At 46.0% G+C, this 19,021-nt stretch overlaps 1 pseudogene across 1 annotated transcript in view; it reads right to left on the bottom strand.

Moving 5' to 3' along the window:
• Positions 1-15,823, bottom strand: part of LOC308316459 (secretory carrier-associated membrane protein 1-like) — a 50,858-nt pseudogene extending 35,035 nt beyond the window's left edge. The window contains exons 1-4 of the transcript XR_013966204.1: positions 15,585-15,823; positions 7,953-8,030; positions 7,017-7,133; positions 333-441 (exon numbers count right to left, since the gene is read on the bottom strand). The product of XR_013966204.1 is annotated as a secretory carrier-associated membrane protein 1-like (transcript). The remainder of the gene's footprint in view (positions 1-332; positions 442-7,016; positions 7,134-7,952; positions 8,031-15,584) is intronic.
• Between the last annotated feature and the right edge of the window lie 3,198 nt (positions 15,824-19,021).

The following is a 19,021-nucleotide window of genomic DNA, read 5'->3' as shown; positions in this document are numbered from 1 at the left end:
AAACACAATATTTTGGACCAAACAAATAATTACAAAGAAAAACAACAAAACAACAAAAAAGTGTTGTAAGTTACCTGCCTTTTTTTTCTACTTTCTAATTATTTTTGTGTTTGTTGTCATGATTTGTCACGACAAGAGTTGTCTTTGTCCGCGGCGTATAAACGTCTTTAAATAAATACTTTCTGAAAAATTAACGGGGTCTGTCGAGGGGGCGGGACTGCAACACTCTATAGTTGCGTGTGTGTGCGTGTGCGCGTGCGTGTGCGTGTGTGTGCATGTGCGTGTGGATGTGCGTGTGCGTGTGTATGTATGTATAGGTGTGAATTGCAGACCTCCAGATGCACTCAGACTCTGCATCTCTCTCTCTCGACGGTCCAACTCTGCAGCCTTCCTCTCCAACTCCTCCTGTCTCCTCAAGAGCTCTGCTGCTACCTGAGACTCCTGCACACACACACGCACACACGCACACACACACACGCACACACGCACACACACACACGCACGCACACACACGCACACACGCACGCACACACACGCACACACACACACACACACACACGCACACACACACACATACACACACACACACACGCACACGCAGTAAGCAAGGTAAGCAAAACTTCACGTTTTCTAAGTCACAACAGTAAACAAACCAACACACAGTTTAACCCATTCTGACCTGAGATCAGATTCATACGAGGTTTCCACTGGGCACACACTGGTCTGATTAACCCATTCTGACCTGAGATCAGATTCTAAAAATGTCAGTCGTTCTTCGATTTTTCCAAAAATAGCAGACCTACAAGCTCGTAAGCGCGCCACTCGGTGGCGCGCTATGAGCTTGTAGATCTGCTATTTTTCAATAGCTAAAGAATAACATGATGCTAAAACCAAAATGGGTTCCCGTTCAGAATGGGTTAAGTTCTACTTCTAAAGTGACATTTGATTTCTGTTCAATTTTATCAATTTTATCCCTATCCTAACCCTAACCAATTTATTTTTTCTCCACCCAGTGTCAACGATCTAATCCTAATCCTGGGCTCTACACTTAATAAGAAATGTCAGCTGTAATCATATTCCATCATATTCACATGATTTTGGAGAGAAATGAGACAGTAGAGGCCTGGAGAGGGAAGCTGTATATGTGTCTGTGTCTGTGACCAGTAGGCATGTGGAAAATAATCGATACGTATATACATCGATTATGACGTGCGCGATGCGAGTGAATCGGTTCATTCACTGTGTATCGGCAAAATTGACGGGTGAAATCTCGATGCATCGTTCGCGGAGTGCTTGCATCGATCGGTAAAATCCGTGTTTTTTTCATGGTAAATTTCACCCTATCCTGTGTTTCCGAGGCGCATTGAAGTTGAACGTACCATCAGAAAAGGAAGGGAAAAAAAAGGTCTCTCGCAGCCCGAGCCACACAGGGCGCGTTCGGATATAGCGCACTGAGCCCACTGTGCAATGCAAACTAATAGGAGAGTGTGCTCCGGTGTGGTATTTCCGAACGCGCCCACAGTCAGTGAACAGAAGCTACCGTACGACGGTGCAGAGTAGACACGTTGAGACAACAAACAGACTCAGACTATAAAGAGCACCCGCGACTAACAGAAGTGAGCCCCACGCATTAAACAAGAAGCACCACCTTTACTCTTTATCTTCATAAAATAGCTGTCCGAGTAGCTTTGTCCGTCGATCAGTTGACTTTTCACTGTAGCGCTGCGTGCTGGACTGCTGGTAATGATCCACACTCCAAAGCTGTGCTTGCTGATTATCCGACGCAAATCTGCGTCGCGATCATTATCAATTTGTAATTAAAGAAAGCTTCTGCAGTCTGCACACACGTGTACAACAACAACAACGCCACAGCAACTTTCCACTGTCCAGCTTTCCCCTGCTGTTCTCTGGGATAGAAGCCTTATTTATATTCTGCAGCAAGACGGTGTCGCACGCCTAAAATTGCAGATCCACAAGCTCACAGCGGGGCGTGGATGAGACGCGTTGTGAGCTTGTACATCTGCTATGTATTTATAACGTTAATAATACATGCAGGCCAGGGTCTTCAATGTTTTTCAGGTCAAGCCAAGGACCACTTAGCTGAGAGTGAGAGATCAAGTAGGGACTAGGGACCCCCAATATACATAGGCAATTATATTATAAAACTGTTGCAGATTAAACTAGACATAGACTTGTTTGACAGCACTACAAGTGTGACCTGTAATTTTTGTTTTGTTTATTTGTTTCTTTTCTATTTATATGTTGGTAACATTAATTGATGAACGATAGGCTATTACATTTTAATCTCTTGAACCCTCTATACTCAAAACCTCAAATTGACCTTTGAGATATAATAATTATACTATAGCCTATGATTATTAGTAATCTAACAATTCCACAATAACCAGCGGAGAGCAGACCCTTTGTTTACTTACATCATTCTATAAGTTGGGTTGTTTGAGATGCAGAGCTATAATACTAACCTACAGTAAAACAATAAATTGCTTTGAATTTAAAGGAGAACACCACACCAAAACACACTGGCCATGCATCTACCTTCATCCCTGTGCCATCATCCATAGTGCCCTTGATTTTTCTCATAGATGCCCCCTCCTCTACATCTCCCTCTGACTCCCCCCTCCCCTCCCACAGCTTGCATTTGCGCATGTTGTCCTCCTTCTAATGTGGGTATTTAGATAGCTCCAAACTTTATTACGTATTATAATAGTATACTGAGACTCACGCATGCGCAGTTTTCACTCTAGGCCAGCCGTTACATGTAATCCCAGAGGTAGTCGATTCCAGACGAGATTCTCGCGAGACGCGCGAGACTTCAAGCTGGAGCGCTCCTTCCTATGAGCGCTCCTGTCAACTCAACTCTGTGCTCTGCTCTTCCACGCCGCCGCCTACCACTTGTGTTTACATGGTTTAATTACATTCGCACGCGTGTCAAGCATTCCTACTAGTTGTCTAGTTTCATTTATTTGAGCAACAACATGCCTCGTTGTATATATCCAGGCTGTTCAGACGCAAAGACTAGGTCAACTCTAAAGAGAAAAAGTTTTCATGCGATACCTACTCTGAAGAACCTTGATTTGAGGAGACGTTGGCTTCTAGCACTACAGATCTCAATAGCTCAGATGAGCAGACTCAAGGACGCATTATTTGCAGCGATCACTTCAAGGCAGATGATTTTCGTCCAAAACAACAAGAAGAAGAAACTACTGCCTCGCTACATAAAAAGAAGGGTCACGATCTGAGACGATTAAAAATAAAAACAAAGCGAAAAATAGAAGGGACTAGACTGCAGACAAACGCAGTTCCACAGACTGCTAAACCAAAGGTACATTTTTATTACGACGTTTGCCTATTTACTTTATTTTCTTTCTATGCAGTCTGCAGGCATCGCCAGATTCTATTTACTTTATGTTCTTTCTATGCAGTCTGCAGGCATCGCCAGATTCACTTTATTTTCTTTCTATGCAGTCTGCAGGCATCGCCAGATTCGGTGGCAATGTCTGACACATGCAAGTATTTAGTAGTACCCATTTATTGATTGATTGTAATTTATATTTACACATTTACAGTAGCCTACAATGGATACATTTCAAACGAAAGTATAGATCATTACAAAATCTGGAGGACCATGAAAAAGCATGACTTGTTTAGTTTACATCAGGGTCCTCCGTTTTCAATTCATCATCACTCTTACTCTTACTCACTGCATTGTGATTGTGTGTATATGTATCGCATTTTCCACATGAACACCAAAATAAATCCTCGGTTCTCTGCCGTACGCCTGGAAGGGGAACAGTAGAACCGCCTGCTGCCTCGTTCATCCGTGCCTCCTCCATTAGACGCATTTCTTCGTCGGTATACCCTGGCTCGTATAAGTAGGGCTCCTCGCCATATTCAAAATCTTCAGACATATACTCAACATCTTCTTCAACTTCGGCCATTATGAAACTAGTCTAGTTTGTTAATAATACAGAAAGATAAGGACTATAATGATGTGACGCGATCAGTCATCAGATTGCATGTAAACAAACAAGAGGGAGACTGGGAGATTGGAGAACTCCTTTCACAGTTGAAAGGAGCGCTCTAAGTCTCGCGCGTCTCGCGAGAATCTCGTCTGGAATCGACTACCTCTGGGATTACATGTAACGGCTGGCCTAGAGTGAAAACTGCGCATGCGTGAGTCTCAGTATACTATTATAATACGTAATAAAGTTTGGAGCTATCTAAATACCCACATTAGAAGGAGGACAACATGCGCAAATGCAAGCTGTGGGAGGGGAGGGGGGAGTCAGAGGGAGATGTAGAGGAGGGGGCATCTATGAGAAAAATCAAGGGCACTATGGATGATGGCACAGGGATGAAGGTAGATGCATGGCCAGTGTGTTTTGGTGTGGTGTTCTCCTTTAAATGTAATGCATTTTTACATGTTTTGGGAAATTAATAGAGCTTTAATATAAATCCTTTCTATTGTGATGAATCGCCATCAAATCGCATCGTATCGGTAGAGGGGTGAATCGCATCGTATCGCATTGATTTGAACTAAATGGTTATCGCATCGCATCGGGAAGAGGGAGAATCGTATCGCATCGTATCGGGAAGAGGGAGAATCGTATCGCCAGAGGATTCCATGTATCTCTAAAGTATCGTATCGCTGGCAGTGCATCGAGATGCATATCGAATCGTGAGATGAGACGAGATTCACATGCCTAGTGCCCAGTAGGGGTGCAACGGTTCAGTTAGACCACGGTTCGGTTCGAACCTCGGTATGGGGGCCACGGTTTCGGTTCGGTTTCGGTACAGTAAAAAAAAATACCCCCTTGTGAAGTGATCCCCAGGAACGCGCCCTACTGTACCCTCTACTGTACTGTACTGTACTAGTGTCACTGTACTGGCACACACGAAATCATCATATATACAGTTAATAATGTGCGTGTGTGTTAGGTTGTGCACAGGTGGTGAAAAACAACCACGCTGTTTTCATGCTCATACCCAGCCAGCCAGCCAGGCAGTGGCTTGCACCACTCAAAAAAGTTTATTTATAGCATTTTCTTTTCTTCTCTTTTTTTAGCATATATTATTTTATTAGGCATTTCTGCCTAAAGGGGGAAAAATACCTTATATTGCTATTTTAATGTGCCTCATCATTATTTTCAAGGGGAAATAAATGCACCTATGCGCTCACACGGGGCATTAAGCACATGCAGGAAAGAGGAGAGGAGAGTGTCTCCTGGGAGGGGAGTCATTCACAGTGAATGCGTCGTGTCTCAGAAAAATAGCCTACAAAAGTTTACAATAAGTCTACATGAGGATTTAAGGATATTATGCTTATATTATTAGAACGAGGGCTTCTATCTACAGTCATGGATTGGACATGGGAGTATTTTGTTGGTACTTTTCTGACGGAATGATCGTCCTGCTGCGGGTTGTTTTTGCTCTCACTCTCCCTCTTAATTAGCACTCAAACAGCGAGTGCAGATGCAGAATCAGATCTGAACAAACTTACAACGACCGTGCTTAGAAGCCTGTTGGCGCGAGGTTACTCCGCTGTGTGTGTCTCTGTGTATGACGATCAATAATTATTCCAAGAACGACGTTTAAAGACGAGTGCTGGATTCTCCTCATCATGCCGTCTCTCTCTCTCTCTCTGTGTGTGTGTGTGTGTGTGTGTGTGTGTGTGTGTGTGTGTGTGTGTGTGTGTGTGTGTAGGGGGTGGGCCGACAGAGTGCTACACTTCTGTGACCGAAAGAGTGCTAGACTTCTTAGTAGGACGGTGTGTGACCGATAGAGTGCTAGACTTCTAAGTAGGCCAGTGTGTGACCGAGAAATACATTCTTCGCAGCTGTAATAAATTAATTAATGCAAACCGAAATAGCGCGGTTCATTAGAGCGCATTGAACCGTGTATGTGGAACCGAACGGTTCGGTTTTCGGTTGAAAACCGTTGCACCCCTAGTGCCCAGGTGATGGTCGTTATTGATGCTCAGTAATACATCAAGGAAGGCAATTATCTTTGCAATGTAGTTAAATAAGCTCTACCCCCAGAAGAGACCGCGGGGTGGGATACAGGCTATAGGCTGAAGCTCTAACGCTACCTTCAATCCTCCTCGCCAATGTTCGGTCCCTGGCGAACAAAATGGACGAGCCATGCGGCTCCGAATCACTTCACAGAATAAGATTATGGGACTGCAATATTATCGTATATTATTATTATTATATTTTCACGGAGACATGGCTCAGGAACAGCTTCTCCCTGCTGAGCTCTGCCCCTCCTCAATGACACCCCCTTCCGTCCCCCCTTCCTCCTTCCTATCTGAGCTCTGCCCCTCCTCAATGACACCCCCCTTCCGTCCCCCCTTCCTATCTGAGCTCTGCCCCTCCTCAATGACACCCCCCTTCCGTCCCCCCTTCCTATCTGAACTCTGCCCCTCCTCAATGACACTGAACAATGACACCCCCCTACGTCCCCCCTTCCTATCTGAGCTCTGCCCCTCCTCAATGACACCCCCCTTCCGTCCCCCCTTCCTATCTGAACTCTGCCCCTCCTCAATGACACTGAACAATGACACCCCCCTTCCGTCCCCCCTTTTTGAAAAGTCTACGAGGAAAAATAAACGAGGAATTCACATCTGGTCCTAGCGTGGTCATGAAAGGGGGGCGGGACTGCGACGCTCTGGTATTGAATCCTTTTTTAACTTTGAACACTGGCTTCTAATGGACTCACTGGGCCATATGTTATCCCTAAACTTCTTTGCACTTTATTTACTATTTCCTATATTTACTATACCTTTATATGTTTATGGGTGGAGCTACCTGTGGGTGGGGCCGTGAGGTGGGTGGAGCTATAGGTACCTGTGGGTGTGGCTGTAAGGTGGGTGGAGCTAGGTACCTGTGGGTGTGGCTGTGAGTAGGGTGGAGCTAGGTACCTGTGGGTGTGGCTGTGAGGTGGGTGGAGCTATAGGTACCTGTGGGTGTGGCTGTGAGGTGGGTGGAGCTAGGTACCTGTGGGTGTGGCTGTGAGTAGGGTGGAGGCTCCTCCGTGGGTTTCATGATGGCTGGCTGTGCGTTCAGGGTGGGAGGCGGAGCCACCGGTCTGGGCGGAGCCGAGGCTGGAGCCGTCTGTGAGGACAAAACACATCCACATTATCACACAGACACGCCCCTAAACACCCTGGACAACGCTCCACACGTCCCAGACGCTTCTCCCTTCTCTAAAACACCCTGGACAACGCTCCACACGTCCCAGACTCTTCTCCCTTCTCTAAAACACCCTGGACAACGCTCCACACGTCCCAGACTCTTCTCCCTTCTCTAAAACACCCTGGACAACGCTCCACACGTCCCAGACTCTTCTCCCTTCTCTAAAACACCCTGGACAACGCTCCACACGTCCCAGACTCTTCTCCCTTCTCTAAAACACCCTGGACAACGCTCCACACGTCCCCGACTCTTCTCCCTTCTCTAAAACACCCTGGACAACGCTCCACACGTCCCAGACTCTTCTCCCTTCTCTAAAACACCCTGGACAACGCTTCACACGTCCCAGACTCTTCCCCCTTCTCTAAAACACTCTGGACAACGCTCCACACGTCCCAGACTCTTCTCCCTTCTCTAAAACACCCTGGACAACGCTCCACGCGTCCCAGACTCTTCTCCCTTCTCTAAAACACCCTGGACAACGCTCCACGCGTCCCAGACTCTTCTCCCTTCTCTAAAACACCCTGGACAACGCTCCACACGTCCCAGGCTCTTCTCCCTTCCCTAAAACACCCTGGACAACGCTCCACACGTCCCAGACTCTTCTCCCTTCTCTAACACACCCTGGACAACGCTCCACACGTCCCAGACTCTTCTCCCTTCTCTAACACACCCTGGACAACGCTCCACTGTTTGGGAACATCTCTAACTTCTACAGGATGGGCGTAGTTTGGTACTCACTGCTTTGCCATCTGTGAAGGGGTTGTACTCCTCCAGACCAGCAGGGGGAGTGTGTGTCACCTGTGTCACTGACGGGTCCTAAGACAACAACAACAACAACAAAAGAAGAAGACATCTCAAATTAGACGTGCTCAAACACAAGGGGGCAGCAGTGAGCGGGGAGGTTCCCGGTTCGATCCCCGGTGTCGAAGTGTCCTTGAGCAAGACACTGATCCACCAACTGCTCCTGATGAGCAGGTTGGAGAAATCAGTGGTTTTCCAAAAAAAACATCTTATCAAGGTCCATTCTTTATTTATTCAGCATCTGAGCCGGTACCGAGTACCAATTCCACCAGCTTGTAGATCTGCTATTTTGGAAAATTCGCAAAAAAATGCAAATCTTTCAAATATCTCTCTGCTGTCGGGAGGAAACCTCTTAAAAAACTCTTTCTTCAGAAATCGAAGAAAACCTTATATTTTTTTAAACAAAGCAACACTGCCTCATCACAGTTGGTATTGTGACTTTGTATATTATCAGATACTTGCATGTGTCATTATATTAATCACCACTTTACCCGAATACAGCCCAAGTGGAGTTAGGTGGTTTTCTATGTCAAGATAGTTCTTATCAGTGACAGAGAAAACCTCTCAACTCCACTGACAATGGATCTCCCGTGCGCGTGTGTGCACACACACACACACACACACACACACACACACACACACACACACACACACACACACACACACACACACACACACACACACACACACACACACACACACACACACACACACACACACACACAGACCCTCTTTTAGTATCTCTCTGTCTCTCTCAGAGCCACTGACATAGAAACACGGGTTTTATTTCAGAAAACTGTCAAGATTTACAGTAGAAGACACTTTAGTAGAATCTGGTCTCAGAGAAATGTTTACGTCAGCGTCTGAGCAAATGAACAGGCATAGTGGCATAGTTTACCACATGATGATGTAACCATGATAAAAAGCGCCCCTCACTTCACACGGGTGTGATTTTTTTGTTTCTTTGTTGCCAGGGGACCCCCAGAAGAGAAGATTTTGTAGGAGAATAAAAATATTCAAACATTTTAAACATTTTTTTTTTCTTTCTAAAACTAGCAGATCTTACAAGCTCAGACCCAGTGACCCAGTGGATCTGACATGGCACAGAGACCCAATCAGACATGAGACCCAGTGGATCTGACATGGCACAGAGACCCAATCAGACATGAGACCCAGTGGATCTGACATGGCACAGAGACCCAATCAGACATGAGACCCAGTGGGTCATGTGACATGGCACAGAGACCCAATCAGACATGAGACCCAGTGGATCTGACATGGCACAGAGACCCAATCAGACATGAGACCCAGTGGATCTGACATGGCACAGACCCAATCAGACATGAGACCCAGTGGGTCATGTGACATGGCACAGAGACCCAATCAGACATGAGACCCAGTGGATCTGACATGGCACAGACCCAATCAGACATGAGACCCAGTGGGTCATGTGACATGGCACAGAGACCCAATCAGACATGAGACCCAGTGGGTCATGTGACATGGCACAGAACCAATCAGACATGAGACCCAGTGGATCATCTGACATGGCACAGAGACCCAATCAGACATGAGACCCAGTGGATCTGACATGGCACAGAGACCCAATCAGACATGAGACCCAGTGGATCATCTGACATGGCACAGAGACCCAATCAGACATGAGACCCAGTGGATCTGACATGGCACAGAGACCCAATCAGACATGAGACCCAGTGGATCTGACATGGCACAGAGACCCAATCAGACATGAGACCCAGTGGGTCTGACATGGCACAGACCCAATCAGACATGAGACCCAGTGGATCATCTGACATGGCACAGACCCAATCAGACATGAGACCCAGTGGGTCATGTGACATGGCACAGAGACCCAATCAGACATGAGACCCATTCTACAAATATCTTCTAAATCATGACAATCCCCTCATGTTTCTGTATTATATCTGTATATATCTGTATATATATATTAGATCTGTATTATATCGGTGGTTCTCAATATTTAACGTCAAGGACCACCCAGAATTATCTGTATTTGTCCACCGACCCCCCATCTGAAAATATGTATTTCCAGGGACCCCCCCCCCCCCCCCCCCCCCTCCCCTCCCAGAAGCAAAGATTTGAGTTAAAGACGTCCGCTCTGAAGGAATATATATTCATTGATTTGCGCCACATTCACGATTTAAAAAAATAGCAGACATACAAGCTCGTAGCACGGCCCACAATACCCCCCCAATACCCCCCCCCCCCCCCAATACAAGACTTTAAATAGCAGATCTTCAAGCTCACAAGTCGAGTCACAGCTTGTCACTTTGCTACGGGCCAATGTTCTGTTCCTCCAACACTAAAGCAAAGAAAACGAAAAACAAAAAATATATATAAATCACACCCGTGTGTGTGTGTGTGTGTGTGTGTGTGTGTGTGGAAAATCCAGACCCCCAGGGGTGAGAGGGGCGGCCCGGGTCCGAAACGGTCGAGACATGAGTTACCATGTTGCAGCTTTCCGCACGCGCACACACACACACACACACACACACACACACACACACACACACACAGTCACACAGTCACACACACAGTCACACACACACACACACAGTCACACACAGTCACAGTCACACACACACACACAGTCACACACAGACACACACACAGTCACACACAGTCACACACACACACAGTCACACACACAGTCACACACACACACACACACGGATATACAACAACAATGCTAATGAATGGCTATACAACAACAATGCTAATGACTGCATATGAAAGGTAATCTTACCATCGGCTGTACTGCGTTCTGACGATGCGTTACTTTCATTCAGGACGGCTCCTCTATGACGATGTGATCTCCTAATCAGAGCTAACGGCTAACAGGCCTGATCAGCCTCACTGCTGCCTGGCTTTGGTCTCAATGTTATAGAGCACATCTCTCTGCACCACACACACACACACACACACACGCACGCACGCACGCACGCACACGCACACGCACACGCACACGCACGCACGCACGCACGCACGCACGCACACACACACGCACGCTGCTGCTGCTGCTACTTGTCACCAGACCAGGGCCAGGCCATCATCAATATTTCAGAGAGGCAATCAATCTTTAAGCAATGTCCTTATTTATCAGTGCCAGACATAGAGAGAGAGAGAGAGAGAGAGAGAGAGAGAGAGAGAGAGAGAGATTACCGGCGATGTCGACAATGTGATCTCATTCTGAAAGTGTAAAATGTATAATAATTTTGTCCATTCTGAAAAATACATGTATGTAACAGGGTGTCTGCACTGCAGGCTGTAATATAGGCAACAGGGTGTCTGCACTGCAGGCTGTAATATAGGCAACAGGGTGTCTGCACTGCAGGCTGTAATATAGGCAAGGCAAATCCAACTGTATTACCTTATATTTAATATAGTGAGCTTGTAGATCTGTTCATTCGGGCTTGTTTATCTCTGTAGACATTACATTCATTAACCCATTCTGACCTGAGATCAGATTCATACGAGGTTTCCACGGGACACACACTGGTCTGATTAACCCATTCTGACCTGAGATCAGATTCTAAAAATGTCAGTCGTTCTTCAAATTTTTCAAAAATAGCAGACCTACAAGCTCATAGCGCGCCACTCGGTGGCGCGCTATGAGCTTGTAGATCTGCTATTATTCAATAGCTAAAGCATAACATGATGCCAACACCAAAATGGGTGCCCGGTCAGAATGGGATAATCGGTCCGATTGAATAATCGAAACGATGCCGATTAATTAAAAGAATATATATAAATATATATAAATATATAGAATCGTCCGATACCGATGTGTTTGCTGACTAAAGGACCACTTCACCACTTTTCAACCTATCGTCATATAATAGGTCCTGACTCATAATCATGATAAAATGGCACGTTGTTTTCCTGACCTGACCTATACGAAGATACGTAGGTTGAAAAGTGGTGAAGTGGTCCTTTAATCTCCCATCACTAAAATATCATCCAACGACAACAGCATATTCTAACCCTTGGGTCAGAGAGGCTAAATCTCAATATCATCATCTTCAAATGCAGAATAAATGAACAACGGAACCTCCTTGATATGAAAACAAGGGATCTGTGTCTCCCCGTGTCCCCTAGGGTAGGTACCCTCACATGTTCTCCCCGTGACCCCTAGCGTAGGTACCCTCACATGTTCTCCCCGTGTCCCCTAGGGTAGGTACCCTCACATGTTCTCCCCGTGACCCCTAGGGTAGGTACCCTCACATGTTCTCCCCGTGTCCCCTAGGGTAGGTACCCTCACATGTTCTCCCCGTGTCCCCTATAGGGTAGGTACCCTCACATGTTCTCCCCGTGTCCCCTAGGGTAGGTACCCTCACATGTTCTCCCCGTGTCCCATAGGGTAGGTACCCTCACATGTTCTCCCCGTGTCCCATAGGGTAGGTACCCTCACATGTTCTCCCCGTGTCCCCTAGGGTAGGTACCCTCACATGTTCTCCCCGTGTCCCCTAGGGTAGGTACCCTCACATGTTCTCCCCGTGTCGCCTAGGGTAGGTACCCTCACATGTTCTCCCCGTGTCCCCTAGGGTAGGTACCCTCACATGTTCTCCCCGTGTCCCCTAGGGTAGGTACCCTCACATGTTCTCCCCGTGACCCCTAGCGTAGGTACCCTCACAAAAAGCATGCAGCAATCCTGGTCACTAAACTGCCTCCCCCTGGCCAGCCGGGGCGCCTGATGGAGGGGAAAGGAACTGGTTGGAATAACGTGTTCCTTCCACGCGCTACGTCCAACCAGGGAAACTCCCCCCTGTCAGGTGTAAAGGAGCAACTTGGACACTCAGGCATGAAGGAAGCATGAGTTCAAGTCCGTTGCTCTCCCCTTGTCCCCCATTTATGGGGACTAGGTTGCTCTCCCCTTGTCCCCCATATATGGGGACTAGGTTGGTCTCCCCTTGTCCCCCATATATGGGGACTAGGTTGCTCTCCCCTTGTCCTCCATATATGGGGACTAGGTTGGTCTCCCCTTGTCCTCCATATATGGGGACTAGGCTGGTCTCCCCTTGTCCCCCATATATGGGGACTAGGTTGGTCTCCCCTTGTCCCCCATATATGGGGACTAGGTTGGTCTCCCCTTGTCCCCAATATATGGGGACTAGGTTGGTCTCCCCTTGTCCCCCATATATGGGGACTAGGTTGCTCTCCCCTTGTCCCCCATATATGGGGACTAGGTTGGTCTCCCCTTGTCCCCCATATATGGGGACTAGGTTGGTCTCCCCTTGTCCCCCATACATGGGGACTAGGTTGGTCTCCCCTTGTCCCCCATATATGGGGACTAGGTTGGTGGAGGGTGTGTAGAGCCCAGGATCACATTAGATGATTGACACAGGGGTGAAAAATGGGTTACAAAATCGTGGGATAAAAAAAAACAAGGGATCAAAACCGGGATCTTAAAAAAAGACCGAAGCACCAACTGTCGCCGTTTTGGGGCCACAAAACATACGACTGCATCAACTATTGAAGACGACCAAGAAGAAGAAGAAGACAGCCCAGGGCCATGTTGTTATGTACAGTATGTCCCATGTGTCCTCAGGCCGTTATGTACAGTATGTCCCATGTGTCCTCAGGCCACAGAGAAGAAAACATGGAAATATGTCACACACAAACACGAGTCACAAGTCACAGCGTTAGGGAAGCTATAGAGCACAGCAGGCAGTGTGAATAATTGACACGGCGGTGCCGTCAACAAATGCCTCTCTCTGCTCTGTCTGTCCATGGCTGGTAGGACGCTGCTCTCAGCCTACTGTCTCTCTCTGTCCGTCTGTCTGTCTGTCTGTCTGTCCATGGCTGGTAGGACTCTGCTCTCAGCCTACTGTCTCTCTCTGTCTGTCTGTCTGTCCATGGCTGGTAGGACTCTGCTCTCAGCCTACTGTCTCTCTCTGTCTGTCTGTCTGTCTGTCTGTCTGTCTGTCCATGGCTGGTAGGACTCTGCTCTCAGCCTACTGTCTCTCTCTGTCTGTCTGTCTGTCTGTCTGTCCATGGCTGGTAGGACTCTGCTCTCAGCCTACTGTCTCTCTCTGTCTGTCTGTCTGTCTGTCTGTCCATGGCTGGTAGGACTCTGCTCTCAGCCTACTGTCTCTCTCTGTCTGTCTGTCTGTCCATGGCTGGTAGGACTCTGCTCTCAGCCTACTGTCTCTCTCTGTCTGTCTGTCTGTCTGTCTGTCTGTCTGTCTGTCCATGGCTGGTAGGACGCTGCTCTCAGCCTACTGTCTCTCTCTGTCTGTCTGTCTGTCTGTCTGTCTGTCTGTCCATGGCTGGTAGGACTCTGCTCTCAGCCTACTGTCTCTCTCTGTCTGTCTGTCTGTCTGTCTGTCTGTCCATGGCTGGTAGGACTCTGCTCTCAGCCTACTGTCTCTCTCTGTCTGTCTGTCTGTCTGTCCATGGCTGGTAGGACTCTGCTCTCAGCCTACTGTCTCTCTCTGTCTGTCTGTCTGTCTGTCCATGGCTGGTAGGACTCTGCTCTCAGCCTACTGTCTCTCTCTGTCTGTCTGTCTGTCCATGGCTGGTAGGACTCTGCTCTCAGCCTACTGTCTCTCTCTGTCTGTCTGTCTGTCCATGGCTGGTAGGACTCTGCTCTCAGCCTACTGTCTACACTATACCTCAGTGGGTGAATATGTTGGGGTGGGGGGGGGGGGTCTCCTAGTTCAAATATGAATATTTTGGGGAGTCCCCCAGTTTAAATGTGAATATTTTGAGGGGGTCCTCAATTAAAATGTTAATATTTTGGGGGGTCCTCAGTTCAAATATGAATATTTTGGGGGGTCCTCAGTTCAAAAATGAATATTTTGGGGGGTCCTCAGTTCAAATATTAATATGTTGGGGGGTCCTCAATTCAAATATGAATATTTTGGGGAGTCCCCCAGTTCAAATATGATTATTTAGGGTGAGAGGGAGTCCCCATTTCACTTCAGATATGTTTATTTAGGGGTGGTCCCCAGTTCAAATATGAGTAGTGAACACTAGCCAGCCACCTGACAATGCTAGCTGTCAGACAGACAGACAACATGCTAACAGCTAACTAGTGGTAGCAGCTATACTGTAGCCACCTAACACTGCTAGCCAGTAAACATGAGTAACTTGGTGTTAAGTGCAGTAGCTGTCCTGCATGAAGGGGTTGCTGACTGCTATAGCAGTCTGACAACACACCGTTAGCATGCCAACATTTACAGACAGTAAACAGTGAAACTCTAGTACCTGGAAGGGGTTGCTAACAGGCTAGCAGGCAGAAGTAACAGTAAAAAGTGTAAGTGAATGGGGTTGCTAACAGCCAGACTCGCAGACAGAGCTAACAGTAAACAGTGTAAGTGAATGGGGTTGCTAACAGCCAGGCTAGCAGACAGAGCTAACAGTAAACAGTGTAAGTGAATGGGGTTGCTAACAGCCAGGCTAGCAGACAGAGCTAACAGTAAACAGTGTAAGTGAATGGGGTTGCTAACAGGCTAGCAGGCAGAGCTAACAGTAAACAGTGTAAGTGAATGGGTTTGCTAACAGGCTAACAGTAGACAGTAGTACCTGGAAAGGGTTGCTGACGTCCTGCGGGTCTGCGAACGGGTTGCTGTCGAAGTCTGACATGATGATGGAGAGAGTCTGAGAGAAACCACACCACTGTACCGCCGGGTCTATTCACTCATACAGCGGTGTGTGTGAGAGAGAGTCCAGAGGCTGCTTTGTTGTTGTTGTTATTGTTAAACCATAAACTAGAAGAATATTTCACTGTGAAATATTATATCCGTGTTGTGTCCGTGATGACGTGAAGACACGCGACCAATGATGAGTGACACACACACACACACCGCGAGCACTGTTGCCACATTGTGTGAGAGAAACAAGACCCAAAAAAGCAAGCACTTTTGGCTCTTCATTCAACATGTAAATACAGGCTATTTGAAAATAGCAGAGTTAGATCTGCTATATTTCAAATAAATCTTGAAGAAAAAAGTGGAATATTTAAACATTTGTGTTAACAACACAAATCTTGTATGGGGGTTCCTGTTTCCTGGCATAAACTTTATTTTATTTTTTTCAGATGGGGGTCAGCATCCCTGCAGGGTCTCCGCAGACAAATATATATTAATTTGGGGTCCTTGACTTGTAAATGTAACCCTGGTTTAAACAACATTGAGAAACAAGCCCCAAACCGCAACCCGCAACTACCATTTTCTTTACAAACAACTGTACAGACAAACAAGCCCAAAGTCACTTATACTAAGCGGAACTGGCAACGCTGACCGCGAGACTACACTACGTCACGTCCTGAGTAACAACTGTAGGCGCGGCGAGCGCTTTGCTGCCTCCTGCCGGTAGGTAGTGTGCTGTACACCAGGGATACTCAAATAGATTTACCTGTGGGCCACATTACAAAAATGGCAAGGGGCCAGGTGCCAGTAGATAAAATTACGACATTAATGATACTTGATAACTTCTCTCTTTCAATTGCTTAATTTTCGCAAAATGTATCAAAGTACAATGTGCATGCACACAATATGTAAATAAATAAATGTGTTACATTTTCTTGCATAAACACAAAGAGCTGTTTCCATAACTGCACAAATTATTGCACATAACATGAGTAGCTGTTATAATAACATAATAACATAACATGAGTAGCTCTTTGCCTGCCTGCCTGCCTGCCTGTCTGTCTGTCCATGAGGAGTTATTTGTCTGTCTGTCAATGAGTAGCTGTCTTACTGTCTGCCTGTCTATGAGTAGCTGTCTGCCTGCCTGTCTATGAGTAGCTGTCTGTCTGCCTGCCTGCCTGTCTGTCCAATTGTCCATGAGTAGCTGTCTGTCTGCCTGTCTGAGTAGCTGTCTGCCTGCCTGCCTAATTGTCCATGAGTAGCTGTCTGTCTGTCTATGAGTAGCTGTCTGCCTGCCTGCCCAATTGTCTATGAGTAGCTGTCTGTCTGTCTATGAGTAGCTGTCTGCCTTCCTGCCTGTCCAATTGTCCATGAGTAGCTGTCTGTCTGTCTATGAGTAGCTGTCTGCCTTCCTGCCTGTCCAATTGTCCATGAGTAGCTGTCTGCCTGCCTGTCCAATTCTCCATGAGTAGCTGTCTGTCTGCCTGTCTAAGACTATGAGTAGCTGTCTGACTGCCTGCCTGTCCAATTCTCCATGAGTAGCTGTCTGTCTGCCTGTCTATGAGTAGCTGTCTGCCTGCCTGCCAGCCAACAAGTTGGTTAACAGAAAATAAATTGTTATGGCTGAGTAAAATAAAATACAATAAACACAATTTGCCTGAAAATAGATTACCCAGCTATGACCTTTTTCATGAAAAAAAATGAGTAGTGATATGGCTGACTGAGTAAAATAAAACAATCTACCTGAAAATAGATAGCTATAAGTGAAGAGCAATTTCCGCAATTTCCATTTCCGCAATTTCCGCAATTTCCAAGCTTTTATTTTCGTTCGAGTAATAGTACAACTCTAATAGTATTACTTATAATAATGTAATTAAAGATAACTTCATTCAGATTTATTTATTTTTATTTCATTTTCCAGATTTTCTTTTCTTCTTTTTTTTAGATTTTCATTGGTGGGCCAGTCATAATGGTCCCGCGGGCCTGATGTGGCCCGCGGGCCTGAGGTTGAGTATCACTGCTGTACACTACAATAATGATGATTAAAGGACCTTCACCACTTTTCAACCCATAATTGGTCCTCGACTAACGTTCATGATAAAATACCAACATTTCTCAGCTATTAGTGTAGATTTTCATCTTTACACAAACATTAAATTCCCATTGACAATGATGGAGAATGTATACGTCATACATGTCTGTACAAAGATAAGAGCGCCCCTATATCACTATAAGATAAGAAGATAAGATAAGAGCACCCCTATATCACTTCACACGGGTGTGATTTATTTTTAAATCTGCCTATTAAACGATTTAAAAAAATCTGCCGTCACTGGTGAGCGGGTTTCTGAACTGTACTCCCCAGATGATCAGCTGAATGTGCAACATTACCGTTTTCTCACTCAACTGTAAACACACCAACATTACCGTTTTCTCACTCAACTGTAAACACACCAACATTACCGTTTTCTCACTCAACTGTAAACACACCAACATTACCGTTTTCTCACTCAACTGTAAACACACCAACATTACCGTTTTCTCACTCAACTGTAAACACACCAACATTACCGTTTTCTCACTCAACTGTAAACACACCAACATTACCGTTTTCTCACTCAACTGTAAACACACCAACATTACCAGGCAGGACATCTGGCACGTTTATAAAGTGACTATTACATAATATATATTTTTTAATGCCAAATAGACCAGATTGTCGAATATAAAGAGGCAAACATGAAAATAGTATATTGAACACCATTTGTCTGTGTATTGGTTAAAAATCCAGGTGTAAAAATCACACGCCTGTGAAGTGAGCAGTGCAATGTCATTGCACTGCTCACTTCACAGGGGTGTGATTTGTATTATTATTACAGTATTAGGTTTTTTTCTTATGAAAGCAGAGAGTCTTCTGTTAGTTTCATACAGTATATAGTATAATGTACATGTCGCTATAATAGGCCTTATTTTGTTAATAATAGTTGTTCAGGTCCATGCCTTCTCTGAAAAAGAGAATTTTTGACAAGGCATGGACCTGAACAACTAAATATTCACAAAATAAGGCCTATAGCGACGTATGAAACAGAAGACTCTCTGCTTTCAGAAGCGCCCTTTAAAACCATCGCTCTCTCTCTCTCCAGGGGCGAGCGCCCTTTAAAACCATCGCTCTCTCTCTCCAGGGGCGAGCGCCCTTTAAAACTGTGTTTTATTTGTATTGTAATCCCCATAGGATTTTAGAACTGTTTGAACAATAAACATGTCATCCCGGGCGTTTCTCTCCTATGGTACCAACATCAATACAGATTGAATTGACATCTTATCTTATCTTATCTTATTCAACGACAACTAATTCTAAGTAATAATGTTTCC

Source organism: Protomyctophum bolini (assembly GCF_963924005.1).
Source record: "Protomyctophum bolini genome assembly, chromosome: 6".
NCBI classification, from domain to species: Eukaryota; Metazoa; Chordata; class Actinopteri; order Myctophiformes; family Myctophidae; genus Protomyctophum; species Protomyctophum bolini.
Note: the sequence above shows the minus strand (reverse complement) of the source record. Positions and strands in the feature narration are given on the sequence as shown.